Source organism: Bos taurus, chromosome 4 (assembly GCF_002263795.3).
Source record: "Bos taurus isolate L1 Dominette 01449 registration number 42190680 breed Hereford chromosome 4, ARS-UCD2.0, whole genome shotgun sequence".
Lineage (NCBI taxonomy): Eukaryota > Metazoa > Chordata > Mammalia > Artiodactyla > Bovidae > Bos > Bos taurus.
The window spans coordinates 34,656,474-34,673,459 of NC_037331.1; positions in this window are offsets into that span (position 1 = coordinate 34,656,474).

Sequence of the window (16,986 nt, forward strand, 5' to 3'; positions counted from 1 at the left end):
ATTTATAATCTGAACAGCAAAAATTACATAAGTCAGATAATTGATAGGATCACAAACTTCTACAGAGCATATTGATGAAGGCTACAGTAAAGGCAAATGATATGGTATAAAACAGAAAGAAAGCACAGGTAAGTGATGAGGCCCAGCAGATTTCCAGGCTTACCTCCCCTGGAACATTTTTTAGTCACACAGAATACATTTTGTCTCTAGATGACATAGAGCACATAATCCCTAACTTTGTTCTCTTTATTGTTACAATAAAAAACATAAGCAGGAAAACAGCCTTACATCCTCATAACAACTACATACAAATTGCATGGCCAATAAATTATTTCACTAATAGGTGCCCTTAAGGCTTTTGTAGATTATACATGAGAAATTTAAACTTATATAAAGAAATCACTGTTGCAATATTCTGTACATACTTATATTAGAAATCAACCTACCCTAGTCTTTCTAATCAAGTAGTAACATGCTCTACATATCAATCAACATAATGAATAACTCTCATAAAGGTCATACAGTTCGCATATATTTTTAATGACACATTGTAGAAACAAAGGATTATTGTGAACTGCAAAGAAAGCAAAAATATCACAAATATATTTGAATTAGACTCATGGTAGAAAGTCAACAACATACAGATCAATTCATTGACATGTATTGAATATCAATTTACTGATTTGTAAAACATAGATAAACTGTGACCAAATTTAATAATATCAATTTTAAAAGAGCACCAGATAGGCCAGCTTTTGAATTCTGGCTTCATCATTCACAAATTGTGTGATCCTGGGCACAAATGATTTACAATCGGTCCTTCATACCCATGGATTCTGCCTCCATGAAATTAATCAACTACCAATTGAAAATATTTGAAAAAAATACAGAAATTTTCTAAAAGGAAAGCTTGCATTTTCCTTATACCAGCAACTATCTACATAGCATTTACATTATATTAGATACTATAGGTAATCCAGAGACAATTTAAAATGAACACAGGAAGATATGGGTAGGTTTTATGAAAATGCCACATCATTTTATATAAGGGACTTGAACATTCTTAGATTTGGTATTCACAGGGGCTCCCAGAACTAATCCCCACAGATGCCAAAGAATGACTTTATTAAAAACCAAATCTGTTACATAAATATTCTAATAACATGTTCATATTAAGGCCTATAAGAATTAGTCTATGACAAGCATAATCAGTTCCACATAAAAGGTAACTTAATAGTATTACACGTCTGAGAAGTTTTTATTCTCTTTTTCTCCCTGATTCAAATGCTTATAATAAGAGCATCTTTGCTCTAGTATTGTGAGGACAAAATGAGATCATGTGTATAGAAATATTTTAGGAAATATAAAGCAATGACCTTATTTAGATGCTTTTGTCTCATAATTTGTAGTTTCAAATTAACATTGTGACCAGTGAACACATACACGAAAGTACTACATAGATCTGACCTGATTTTAACTAGTTCAATGTTTTTAAATGTTTGCAATTTGAAAAGAACCTTATTAGTAAGTACAGGGTATACTTGCTTGAATGTGCTCCCTAATTCCTATGGTCATATTTTAAACTTCTCATAAAACTGACTCAAAAAACAACTCTTAGCAGCTGTGTTCCTGTGCTCTTGCTTATTTCCAGAAATAATATTAAAGGTTAAGACATTTAATTCTAAATAATCTAGAAACCTAAACTAATTATGAAAAAAAAAGAACAATTTTTACCTGATGTTATCTACTTTTCTTTACCACCAGAGCAATTAAGAGCGCTGAGAGTAGCTTACAATCTGCAATAGCCAGACAGGTAAATGTTAACTATTTTTGATCATGTAAAAGATGCAGGCAGGGCTACTTTCTATGTGAGCTGATTAAGTCTACTTGATAAATCTTAAGGACTTTTCTCCTAAGTACAAAGCATAACAGTCATTTTTATTTATCTTGCATATGACATAACCACTGAAATCAATGCGTGTACAGTATTACATTTATAAGAATGTCTATTGCCTCTTTTCCCATAGCTTTGGAGCTGCCAAAATAATTTTAAATTTCTGTGAAGAATCTTAACCAGCATTTGCAGAAAATAGGCTTCTATATGAGATAAATTTCTAGCTGATTCAAGCTGAATTTGTAAGAGCTTATCTTTATTTTTAAAAACAGCATTTATAAATGTCCCAAGTATAATATATATCCTTATCTACTTAAATATAGTGGATGAATAAAAGTCTTATCTTAATGAGGTAGGGTATCATTACAAGAATCAGTTGTTGCAATGAATAGCAAAAGAGCAAAAGCCTCAAGGGCAGGTCACTTCTTTGAAATGTGTTGAAAATATTAATCTTTTTGCCTTTCCACAGAATGACCTTTTTGTGTGTTTTGATTTTTATAATTATTCTTTTCCATTCACAGTTGAGCTATCCTTATCTAGGTGGTGAGCTTCTGAAGAGCAGGACTGTCTCATAAATCATCACAGATCTCCCCTCCCCACTCAAGGACACGTCTTTGATCTGTCTGCCACCAGCAGCTACAGAGTTCTTCTCAATCCATCTTTCTTATTTACTATTTATAAACTTCTGTGAGCTGGGAAATGGTCTTATCAAACTTGCAAGAACTTTGCTCAAAACTAGACTAGGCTCTGAGACAGTGTCTGTGGTATTTTTCGTAGAACGTTGACTTCCTGACCTCAATACTGTTTTCACATTCTTCCAAGCCTTCTGGATAGTTGAGATTGCCACAATAAGGAATGCACTTGCATTCAGGCAGTTTGAGTCACCAGTTTAGTTATAAACATATCTGGCTTGTTTGATAGTTTAGATGTACAGGCATTTTGTAAATTAAACAATGCTGGACTGGCTGCCTAAGTTTTGTAATATTATATTTGCAAACAAGTTTAAATAAAGCAATAAATACTAGCACAGAGAATCCTTTATGTCAATAATGACATGCACATCTCCATTTATCAAATGCTTTCACAACTACTTAATTTTGCAATGTTTTGAAACAGAGCACACAAGGCTCCTACTGACTTTTTAATCTTTGTAACCAAAGAAGGATAGGCTCACATATATACCTTTTCATATACTTTAACTATACCAGGTAAGAACTTATACCTTCACGTTAAAAAAAAAAAAAAATCCTTGGGCAATTGTCCCGGTTCCCTTGTTAGGCATAAGATGTCATACATCAACACTCAAACTGTCAGACAGTTACCACTGTTTCCTCACTCTTTAGACCAAGAGCACACACAGCTTTACTATTATCTGGATTTAGACCAAAAGTCTCCTGGACTTTCCAATGCTCAAACAACTAGAATGTTGTCTGCTTTGACAAACCTTTAGTAAGTAACAATTATATAGTATAGTAGAATATATAACATATATGTATGTATATTATATATAATAGGGTATAACACATATACATAATATATATGTATAGCAACACAGGATATATATATTTAGTGATGTATATATGTAGTGATGTATATATGTAGTGATTATATATATATATATATATATATATCCTGCTTGATGAGAAACCATCTACATGTTTTATAAGCAATGTAAGCATTTAGTTAGATGCTATGCTTGAACACATATTATTCTCCACCTCACTCAGTTTTTCACTTTTTTCCGTAACAGTTTTGCCAAGCATCCACAGCCTCAGCACCCCCTGAAGACTAAATTGGCACACAAATATATTTAAAGTACATTAGCATTTCTTCATGCCTGCTGAGAAGATTAGTTCACATATTCTAAAGCAATAAAGCAGTGAATTCTGTAGTTGTACCAAAAGCCTTTGCCATCCACTAAAGAAAAGAGATCAAAGGTACTAGCTATTGAGGTAATAGCAAGTGTAATAGCTGCCCCTGCTTTTTCTGGAAGGACAGTTCATAGCCTTTCCAGAATTTCAGTCAAGTTCTAGTCCATATGAACTAGGATACTGTGGTTTGGGTTACCTCCTGAATAATTTTTTGGGTCTAGCTACGCATTTTTCTCTACAAAAATTAAGGTGCTTGACCACAATAGGGTAAGTTACATGGAAAGAGAAGATTCTCCAAAAAAAATAAACTGAGAGGGAAACAGCATCAAGAAGGATGTGGTGTGATCACTTTATTTTAAATCTGTATAGGTAGAGAAAATCTAGCATCACAGGACTGGTATGTTAAAACTTTCTTTAGCTCACCCTACTCCAAAAGGCCAAAAAGCTAAAGGCTTTCTCAATCTGAAAGAAGGAGATAGAGGCAAATATTAATTTAAGAACTATAAATAGCTAAAAGCACACATATGTATGAAGCCCTTGTGCAACTATATACTAGAAAAGATATTTAAGAATGTTACAGTAACACTTTCATAATAAACAAAAGGTAGAAACGTGCCAAATGTTCATCAAGAACAAAATTGATACATTAATTTGGTATATTTATATAATGATCATAATAACAGCTAAAATAAATGAAGTGTGGCTACACACAACAACATGGATGAATCTGAACAAAATGTTAAGGGAAAAGGCATGTTACGATGACTCCATGCAGTGATATATTTATATATGTATATTGTATCAAATATGTATGGTTTATATATCATATATATGACCCACAATTATAGATAGTGAGTTGCTACCTCTGCCTAGGAGGCATGATTAAAGAATCATATGAGAAGGAACATTATTGGTAATTTAAACACACGCCCCCATAAATATATAAACACAAGCATATGTAGACCAGTTTAAATATTGTGCTATGAACCAAAATGTGATTTAATCTAATTACAAGTGATTATATTTATAAAATATAATTTACTAACACAACTAACTCACACTTTTTATCACTCCTTCAGTATTTGCTAAATGCATTTCTCTTTTCCAAAATCATTTTCTTATACTTTATCTTTGCGGAAAAGTTAAAAATGGTTACCAGAATATTTCAAACTTGAATACAACAGATATTATTTTATGAGCCAAGGAGAGGAAATATGATTAAAATAAAGCAGAACTCCTAAAGCTATAGCAAATTATTTGTTTGAAGTTGCTTTCTATTATCATTTTTTATTTCCCACTTCTCATACCTATACATCCCTCTATTTTTACATGTACACACACACACACACCATTAGAATATAAAAACTTCTAATGAAATATAAAAAAGAAAAAAAAATAGGACACGCACATTGTCTATTTTTTTTTCAACATAGCCTGGCTTCTAATACCTTCTAATAGCTTCTGGCTTCTGTACCTTTTATTCTTGCCACTGGCTTCACCTCACGTTGATGAATGGGCCTTTCGGTTGTAACCCAGGGAGCACGCATGGCAGCGCAGGTAGTGGTCCACTGACTGCCGCAAGCGCATGTTTTTGTTTCACCTCTTCTCACCTCCCACGCATGCTGCTGTGACTGAGAATTTCCTACGCCATATCTTCACACTGAGTTCATGTCTTGCTTTTGAATTCCTTTCTCCTAAAGATGCGTTCACTGATACCTGCTGCTACTTCCCTCAATGATCAGAGCACCTTTAGCACACCCACATCCAACCTTTCCAACAACCTATGCCAGTAGAGAGCTTCTACGCTTGCAATTGTATTAATACCATCTGTTATTTTACAGTTTTAGAAGTATCTTTGGAGTCACGTTCTCTCGTATCTTTTTCCAGTAACAACTTCTTTTAGGATCCTCTGGCTTGTCTTTCCTTTTGCTTCTGTCTCTACCACCACAGTACCTGGATAAAAGCTTTTTTATTCAGTGTGGTCTATCTCAAAATCACCAGAGGACTATTTGTCTGTCTGTCTATATATCTACCTACCCATGTATCTGTCCATCATTTATCTACCTAAGTATGCTGCTGCTAAGTTGCTTCAGTCGTGTCCAACTCTGTGCGACCCCATAGACCGCAGCCCAACAGGCTCCCCCATCCCTGGGATTCTCCAGGCAAGAACGCTGAAACGGGTTGCCATTTTCTTCTTCAATGCATGAAAGTGAAAAGTGAAAGTAAAGTTGCTCAGTCGTGTCCGACTCTTAGTGACCCCATGGACTGCAGCCTACCAGGCTCCTCCATCCATGAGATTTTCCAGGCAAGAGTACTGGAATGGGGTGCCATTGCCTTCTGCCTACCTAAGTACAGATACAGATATATACAGCAGAGTATTTGTTTTGAAGATCCTTATTAAGCCCAATTTGTGCCTTAGTCAGGGTTCTTATTTCTGAAACATTAATTATGTTAATGAATACTGGAAACCCTCATCACATTCTGCCTACCTGTCTAAAGCAAATGAATTCCCAAATGAGAATAATACTTTATTGGGAAAGAAATTACATTGTCATTTAATATAGTTCACTAAATCTCACAATTTCCTTTTAAGTCAATTATCCAAATTAAAAGAAATAGAATTTCCATTTATTTTTAACTAATACGTCCCTTTAATGATTAGTGCTATAAAAATGAGGCAGGCATATTTTTTATATTACCCATATATGAACGTGGAATTTATTTCATATAGTGAAATAATAAACATTATATATATATATATATATATATATATTTAGAGGATGTGTTTTATTAAAGTGAAAGTGAAATCGCTGTCGTGTCTGACTCTTTGCGACCCCAAGGACTTTAGCCTACCACGCTCCTCTGTCCATGGGATTTTCCAGGCAAGAGTACTGAAGAGGGTTACCATTTCCTTCTCCAGAGGATCTTCCCAACCCAGGGATCGAACCTGGGTCTGCCGCATTGTAGGCAGACACTTTCCGTCTGAGCCACTAGGAAAGTTTTCTATTAAGAGAAATACAAATTTGGCTCCAGGTTGGTCTACAGCCATTGTATACAAACCACATAGTTGGATTCTTGGGTAAATGTAAAAAAATAAAGTAACGAATGATAAAATCTGATCTTACTAAATATTAGACAAGCTGCAATATCTCTAAAGGATCAGTGAGCAATTATACATATATACCTAATTTTAAATATCTAATACTCAAAAGATGTAAACATTTTGTAATCTTTATTTAATCATAAATTTGACTATAAAATTTATAAGAAAAAAAAGTAGAGCATCCATTTCAAAAATCCTGATTCAACACTCAAACTAAACACCCCTAGTCATTTATTTAGATTAAGCTGTATATATTGCTAACCAATATTATCATCCCAAATATAAGAGATCTGATCATTTTTTATTTAAGGAACTCATTTAAACATTCCCTAAGACTCATACATCTTGCCCTAAATTGGCATACAGACTGTAAATAAATACGCTCTTTTCCTTTTTTTTAATGACAGTGGAGTGTTCACATGGGTTTAAAATTCTTGGTCTGTGTTCTCTTAAATATTGTCTATATATGTTATTCCAATGTCCTTAACATCTAGTGTAATATAGGAAAATACGGTCAATTTCATTCTTTTCACTTTTTAAGAAACAAATTTTTCAAAGTTATAAGATATTATCTTCATTCTGAAGTTTAGGCATCATTATGTGTATATAGCTCAATAAGTGTCTTTTCTGAACTTTCGCCTGACATTTGGGGGCTGTTTTAATTCTGCAAATTCAAGTCTTTAGTTCATAGAAATACTATTTTTAATTTGTTTAATTAACTTTGGTTTTTCATTTGCTTCTTTTGGAAAATATTTTATTTATATCATCTGCATTAGCCCTCTAGGAAGCTTGCTTTTCTCTCATCAGTGCAACACTTTCAACTTGTACTGTGTCTATAAAATGTTTCTTCCATGTTATTGTCCAGGACACAAACCCAGGCCTCAATAATGGCAACCCTATTATTCAGTTTATCTACTAACTTCTTAAATGGAAGGATTTTAAAATTTTTTTCTATTTTGCAGTTGAAACCTCTTTCAATACTTCATATTTCTCCCAATTCTGTTTGCCTATTTTGTCTATTCAAAGGATGGCTCTTTCTTCCTTTCTGCTGTTGGTTCCCATAAAGTGCCCTCACATGGCTCTGTCAATCCTTAGGGTACAAGTTCAAATTCCATGATACTTTTATTGGGAATGATCCTTTGAGGGAGGAAAGGTTAAACAACACATTTGTCATCATTTACCAAAACCTTGATGAAGACTACCATTACCTGGCATGTACAGCTGTAAAGTGAAACTTTCTTCATCTTGGTGGCAGCAAAAATTTATGATAATGAGTCAAGGTAAAAGAGATCAGCAAGTTCATATTATTTTGACTTTTTGATGTTTAGACTACACTGCACAGCTTATGGGATATCAGTTCCCTAACCAGGAATCAAACTCAGGCCTCCTATAGTGGAAGTACAGAGCCTTAACCACTGGACTGCCAGGGAAGTCCCAGAAATGTGGTGTTCTAACAGTCTACATTAAGTCCCCTCCTACTCAGAAACAGTGAAAACAAGTTGTGCCTCAGGTCTTTCCTCTGGGGGAACTCTCCTCACAAAGTCAACAGCTTGAGATAATACCTCATATTTCAGCCAGCTTAATAAATTGCTCTGCTCAGGACATACAGATGGTATTTGGAATACAATTGGAGACATCAAATAACTTTTCAGAATCCTCTATTCCCCAAATCTCCCAAGGCCTTATAATATACTAACATTCACATTCCAAAAGAAAAGTCAACGTCTTTAGTCCTGATTTCTCCACTGAGTTACAGATGTGTAAATTATGTGATTGAAATTTCTGCTTGCATATCTAATTGTCATATTGAACATAAATGTCCAAAAGTGACTCTCATTTTAAATATTTACTTGTTTACTTATTCCTTTTTTGCCTTTTCCTAATCCATCGGCATGTAAACTCTAAGAACAGCAGAAACTTGATTCGTCTTATTGACCCTGTATCCCCATACTTAGTAGAATGTCTGCCCATATGCTAGCTGCATAATAAACACCTGTTAAACTCAGAGATTAATACATGATAATAGAATACAATGTAAGCAAGGTATTCACAGAAGAACAAAAGCAATAAACTTCAAAAAGCCCGGTCAGTGGCAAATATTAAACAGACATAAAATAGCAATTTTACTCTCTGATTTGAAAAGATCAAAGCGTAAGGACTTGAATCTAGAACAAAAAAATTGTTCACTAAATATTGGTTGAATTAATCAATGATGGAATCGGGCTGGTAAATTTGACAGTATTTGGTAGTGAGCGTACAAAATAATTTGCCATCAAGGCACAAGAGCATTGAAAGAATTCATACTCTTTGTATAGTTGTTTTGAAGCATAGTATGTATCTTGGAATATATACTAATATATGCATAAGGAAATAATGAGGGATACACTTATACATAAGAATACAAGGAGCATAAGAATCAACATATTTGTAGTAGAATTACTTTACAAATGGAAATGAGTCTAAATTTACAGTATAAGATGGATTAAATATGTTGTAGAATGTAAATATATGTTACAAAATTTAGTCTTTAAAAATGTTTTCTGAATCCCATCTGACAATCTATTTCATAAAATTTCCAGGGAGGGTTTGGATATAAGGATGTGTATCACATTCATTAAAGAAAGAAAGGAAAAGACATGGAGAGAAGGAAAGAAAAGAAAGTAATAAAGAGAGAGGGAAAAGGGAGGAAGGAGAAGAAAGAAAGAAGGAAAAAGAGAGGAGGGAAAGAAAGAAGGAAGGAAAAAGGGAAAGAATAATAAAAAGACAAGGAAAAAAGAAAATAAATCAGAGAATAGTTATCACTAGAGGAAAAGATAAATACCATAGATTATACCCTTAACATAAAATATTTGTAGCCCTTCAAATTAGAAATTAGAAATATCCTCAAAGTAGAATTGTGTGGAGAAAAGCTAGAGTACATGTCACATGATTCCACTGTGTAAAGCAAAACCAAACAAAAATAATCACCAAATGATTTAAAACCCTCAAACTATGTATGTCCGATTCTTTGCAACCCTATGGACTGTAGGCCACCAGGCTCCTCTGTATGTGTATATAAATTATGAGAGTGAAACATACAGATAAATGAAATGCATAAAGGTAATTGATACAGGTTACTTGGTAGGACTGAGGCTAGAGTTGCATATATAGGTTATTAGACAGAGGGTAAGCAAAATGCCAATCAAAATGGAAAAATAAATAAATAAGACTGCTCACATAAGGAAATAAACCACATAAAATAACATTTAGCCTTGGGAAAAATAATATTTGGCAAAAAAGCAATATAAAACCCTGAATATACTGAATGACCAGAGAAGGCAATGGCAACCCACTCCAGTACTCTTGCCTTAGAAATCTCATGGACGGAGGAGACTGTAGGCTACAGTCCATGGGGTTGCAAAGAGTCGGACACGACTGAATGACTTCACTTCCACTTTTCACCTTCATGCATTGGAGAAGGCAATGGCAACCCACTCCAGTGTTCTTGCCTGGAGAATCCCAGGGATGGTGGAGCCTGGTGGGCTGCCGTCTATGGGGTCACACAGAGTTGGACATGACTGACGCGACTTAGCAGCAGCAGCAGCATACTGAATGACCCCAGTTTTAGGTATATTTAAATGAACAGTGTATATCAGAAACTGCGTTTAAAAAAACATTATATATATAACGTGCAATAAAGCATGGTGAAATAAAAATAAAATAATATCTGTAATGATGCTTCAACAGTAATACCATAGTGATATTTACTTTCTAATACACAACTTTTTGCTTATTTAACTATGCATTTTTTATATTGCAAATTTAAAATCCCATCAGGTTTTAAAAATCAAGTAAAAATTATAAAGTAAGATAAATGCAAGGGTGCTCAAGGTAAACAATACTATAGAATGAAAAAAGAAGGACTGGTGTCAGAGAATCTGAAATTCAGTGTGAATGTGGGCAAATTTTTACCTCCTTAAGCCCCACTATCCATTCAATAAGATAGATGTCATAATAATAGCATTACACACATCATTACAAATATTAAATGAGATTACCTATAGAAAGTGTATGTAAAGTATAGAGATATAGCTTGATGTGTAAACACATATGGACATAGAGATCTAGATACGCAGTTATATGCACAGTCACTCACTGGACAAATGTTCACTGAATTTCAACCACGTTGCATGTACAGTATTGAGCAAACAAATGAAATTCTTGCATTCATATTATTCACATTCTCATGAGAAAGAAGATAATAAGCACATATAAATCATGTGGTAATAAATGGTATTAAAAACAAAGCAACATAAAATGTTGATGGATGTCGATTTTTCTTTTTAAAATATTATTTATTTTAAATTGGAGGATCATTGTTTCACATTATTGTGCTGGTTTCTGTCATATATCACATGAATCAGCCAGAAGTATACATATGTCTCCTCCTTCCTGAAGCTCCATCTACCTGCCATTCCATCCCATCCCTCCAGGTTGTCACAAAGCACCGGGTTTGAGTTCCCTGAATCATATAGCAAATTCCAACTGGTTATCTGTTTTACTTACAGTAATGTATATGTTTCAATGCTACTCTGTCATTTTGGATAGAGGAGACTCTGGGTCTTTGGAAGTGGCATACAAATACAGATCTGAATAAAATGAAGGAGAAACGCATGTGTATGTTTGTTGAAAAACTTCACAAGAGAGAACAGCAAGTGCAGTCTTACTGCTGTGATCTACTAATGAATGAGATTGGATTAAATGAGTAAGGGCAACAATGGCACAAGATTTTGGCAGAAGCAAGATAAGGCAGGACATGGTAAGCCTTGTAGAGAATCAAAAATAGATTAGCTCTTATTAAGGGCAGTGAGAAGTGATCCAGGTCCTGGAGTAGGGGAGTTTGATATGATTTATGTTCTAAATAGATTTGTGTTTATGAAGATATTATTGAGTGATGTCTTATAAATTAACCCACTGCTTTCTCTTTTAAAAATAACAATTCAAATCTCTCACACAGGAATCATTCCAAAATCTTTTTAGATTTTTCCTTTCTTCAAGGTCTTCTTGTTTTCTTACATTTTTAACAGCCAATGGGATTTTCCTCAGATACTTTTGTAGCTTTAATAGCTGGTGTGATAACCTTCAGGGGTTTCTCATTTCCTGCTACTTTATGTTACACTGTTTGGATTATAATTTAAAATTTTTCTCTGAACTGTTTAATCTGAGTGTGCTTTGACTCCCCAATTAAAGCTTTAAAAGTCTGAACTATTTAAATAGGAGTTAAGCTGTTTCTTCTAAGGATCTTTCAAGAGTTTGCTTTTGACTTAGGAAAATAGTCTGACTTTGAAAAATGGTACATAAAGACAGCTTTATCATTCAAGCTAACTTTCTAGTTGTGCCGCTCCTTACCCTAAACACTTCTCTACATATATGGCATCGTTAGGGAAGAAGAAGAAAGAAGATGGAGAGAGAGAAACGTCTCCGTTTTAGCCCACAATCATGACTTTTAAAAATACATCCTATCAGTTTATAATTATTGTGACTATTATCTTCATACCTTATTATGTACTATTTTATAAGTAGAAATCTTAAAACACCTTTTTTTTCAGTTAAATGTATCATCTACTTCATTACTCTAAAATAGTAATCATGCAAATAAACTTGATGCAAGGCTTTGTTGTTTCCTGTTGAATGAAATCTAACAATCTCCATTACACTTTAGCTTAGCATGGCTTTACTGAAACAGCGAACAACTGGTCGAAGGAGCTTACAAGTATAGAAAACACAAGATCTTGCTTATAAGTACACCTTATAAAATTCTTGAAGAATAAATAGTGGATTGAAAAAATCAACTAGATATAAGTTGTGTAACATACAACTCTTTGTGTTCCAACAATTTATGAGGTGATTCCTGTCAGCAGGGGTCTACTCTGGGGCCTCATTTCAATGGCTGTAGGTCCTACTAACTAGTAAGGGACAAAACCATATTGACTGATATATGTTTTATATATTATTCCTGGATGTGCACAGACTATCTGAATCAGAAGTTGGTTAGAGACAAAAAGAATATGCAAAATAAAAGAATGTTTTCCTTTGCTAAGAAATTAATTAATCATATATTGCCCTGAGATGTCTTTTCTAATTTTCTTATAATTTTTAATTTTTGTGTTATCTCGAATTGTATGATTCTTAAAAGTTGATTATCTACAATACCTAGAGCAAATGACATACTTTCCTATATATTTTAAATACTGGCAATGTTTAAAACATTTTTTTCTTGATAAAAGAAAATCTAATGGTATTATAAGATATGAATCTCTGTAAACTTATTTTAGAGAAAAATGGAAGCACAGAAGTAGATATTAATTGAGATTTAAAGATAGAATCAATGCAGAATGAATGGATACAATGATTTTCCAAAATTTTTACAGTATATGATATATACTTATCTTAAACTATATGTAAGTACTGACACTGAGTAACTCAAAGAAGCACTGCTCACATTATATCCTTAAAGTACAGCACCCTTGGAGTTCAGTGCAACAGTTGGGTATGTATAATGTGATACAAAATACAAAAATATTTAAAAAATTATTTTCATGAAGAAGCTAATTAATGAAAAATGCAATATCCTATTTTATATTATCTAAATATTTAATAAAATGTGGAAGATACATGAAGGCTGAAAATTCACATTCCTTTCATTTCATTTTCTTTTCAATAAATCACTTATCTAATATTTCTATGTAAATAACCTGCAAATAATTTGTTCTAACTTTGAATTAAGACCCACTTATTGATTGAATACTATATTAATACTTTCCCATGTGTGTCTTCCTTTGAACACTATGCCAAATGAAGTCTATTATAAATTGTTCCTCAAAAGTTTTCTATGCCGATTCTGTCCATTTCATGAGTTTGGAAACCTCCCTTAGATAGAATAGTAAAAGCAAAAAGAACTAATGAAATCACTAGCAACACAGTTATGAAGCATTCAAAACCACAGATACGTGATCAGCCTTCTTTTTACATCTCTGGCTACCCCCTCTTCTAACCGCTATCTCTTTGACTGCTGTTTCTAGAAGGAAATTACTAGGAACGCTTGCATGTGCTCTATTATAGTTGTGGTGATATTAAAGTATTTCCTATTTACATGCATAGATGGAAAAAATGACATGAAGAAATTACTCATTCTTTGGTGAAGATAATGGGGTGATCAGAATCAGTTATGAAATGCAGAATTTATATGCATCTATTCCCTTTCCTGGAATGTAGACTGCAAATTCTGTTATCATTTACACACATATTTAACATTGTACACAATAAAAAGATATTCCCCAAAGAATAACAAAAATTGGAACAAAATTTTATTATCTAACTTTACCTGTAAATTTAAGAAAACAACAATAAGCATATGACTGGTTATGTGGATTTGTTATATTTCTTGAAGTGAAAGTGAAGTCACTCAGTTATGTCCGACTCTTTGCGACCCCATGGACTGTAGCCTATCAGGCTTCTCCATCCATGGGATTTTCCAGGCAAGAGTGCTGGAGTGGATTGCCATTTCCTTCTCCATATATTTCTTAAAGATGTTCTTAAATTCTTAGTTTGGAGGGTGTATATACTTTACATATTTTCTTATGTAAACATATATTTCAGATATTTAATTTAGCAGTTTATATACATATTGATAAATACTAGACAGATAGGGCCAGCCATCCACATTAAGTAGTTAAGGGATATATAAAACAAACAAAAAAAAAGTACAACATCAAAAACAGTAGTCATGAAGGCAGCAGGGGGTACAGTAAATAAGCAAAACTGTTAATATGGATTTGAACTGAAGAGATCAGCAGCTTGACTCACAGACACAGAGAACAGATATGTGGTTGCCAAGGTGAGGGTGGCTGGAGGAAAGATGGATTCGGAGTTTGGGATAAGCAGATATAAACTATTATATATATATAGTGGATAAACAACAAGGTTCTACTGTATAGCACAGGGAACTATATTCAATATCCTGTGATACGTCATAATGGAAAGAACATGAAAAAGGAGGTATACATATGTGTAACCAAATCACTGTATTGTACAGTAGAAATTAACACACCACTGTGAATCAACTCTACATCAATCAATCAATAAATAAACTTCATTGCATTTTCTACATGTTACAAAACTGTTACCAACCTTCAAATCATTTAAACCTGTTCAAATTAAGTATTTTAAAGGTATTTATTTTCCTACAATTTAATTACCTATATTTGGGGGGGTAAGAGTAATCTCCATCAATATTTTTAATTCTATTCTTCTATAAGAAGCTATATCATTATTATGTAACATTAATAGCTCATTTTTGTTCAATTCTGTATCAGTAGTTTTTGACATCCTGTTTCAGATGGTAAAGAATCTGCCTGCAGTGCAGGAGACACAGGTTTGATTCCTGATTCAGGAAGATCTCCTGGAGAAGGAAATGGCAACCCACTCCTGTATTTTTGCCTAAGAGAATTCCATGGATGAAGGAGCCTGGCAGGCTTAAACTGAGTGAATTTTGAGACCAATTAGTGAAGGCTGGTATTTCTATTATTCATTTCCAACTTTTAATCTTTTATTTTGAGGCTAATATATTGATATTCTTTCTGAGGAGACTCCTGTTGTTCAGTCGCTAAGTCACGTCCAACTCTTCTGTGACCCCTTCTATTGTAGTCTGCAGGCTCCTCTGTCCATGAGATTTCCCAGGCAAGAATACTGAATAGGTTTCCTTCTCCAGGGGAATCTTCCCGACCCAGGTGTTGAATCCACGTCTCCTGCATTGACAAGAGGATGTTTTACCACTGAGCCACCCAAGAAACCATGGGGATTGTTGGGTAATGGGAAACACAGGAATTCATCTATAAATTTTGGCAGTTTATCTTGTAAATTTTTGAAATATTTTTTAAGAAAGTATTTTATACTAAAGAAAAATTTTACAATAAAGATAAAACTAAATGGAAAAATAATGTTTTTATTAACTATTTTGGGTTCTATAAAAACACTGTAAAGGGAAATATTACAAATAAAAGGAAAACATAATAATTCAAAATATTTATATGTCTGTAATTAAATATTGATTTTAATCTTGTGTTATTTTCCCATAAAGATTTTAGAAGGAATAATATCTCATTGTATATTTCTGTTTTAGATTGCATACATGTAGTGTCAATCTCTAGAATATTAGCTTTCATTTAAAATTACTAATGTTGTTGAGATAGCAAGCAAAGGGGAGATATAGTTATTTAATGGATCTGTTCAGCCTACTCACGATTCTGAATCTCAGTAAGAGGGAAATGAATCAGAACTTCTCAACAGTCAATGAAAAATATAGCAATGCATTTTCTAACAAAATGATCCAGCAATATAACATACAACATAATGACTTAGTTAACATTGCTCTATGCCAGCAAATTTGGAAAACTCAGCAGAGGCCACAGGTCAGTTTTCATTCCAATCCCTAAGAACGGCAATGCCAAAGAATGCTCAAACTATCACACAATTGCACTCATCTCACACACTAGCAAAGTAATGCTCAAAATTCTCCAAACCAGGCTTCAGCAATACGTGAACTGTGAAGTTCCAAATGTTCAAGCTGGTTTTAGATAAGGCAGAGGAACCAGAGATCAAATTGCCAACATCTGCTGGATCAAAACAGGAAGAGAGTTTCAGAAAAACATCTGCTGTTACTGCTAAGTCGCTTCAGTCGTTTCCGACTCTGTGTGACCCCATAGACAGCAGCCCACTAGGCCCCTTTGTCCCTGGGATTCTCCAGGCAAAAATATAGGAGTGGATTGCCATTTCCTTCTCCAAGAAAAACATCTATTTCTGCTTTATTGACTATGCCAAAGCCTTTGACTTTGTGGATCACAATAAACTGTGGAAAACTCTGAAAGAGATGGGAATACCAGACCACCTGACCTGCCTCTTGAGAAATGTCTATGCTGGTCAGGAAGCAACAGTTAGAACTGGACATGGAACAACAGACTGGTTCCAAATAGTAAAAGGAGTACGTCAAGGCTGTATATTGTCACCCTGCTTATTTAACTTTTATGCAGGGTACATCATGAGAAACGCTGAGCTGGAGAAGCACAAACTGGAATCAAGAT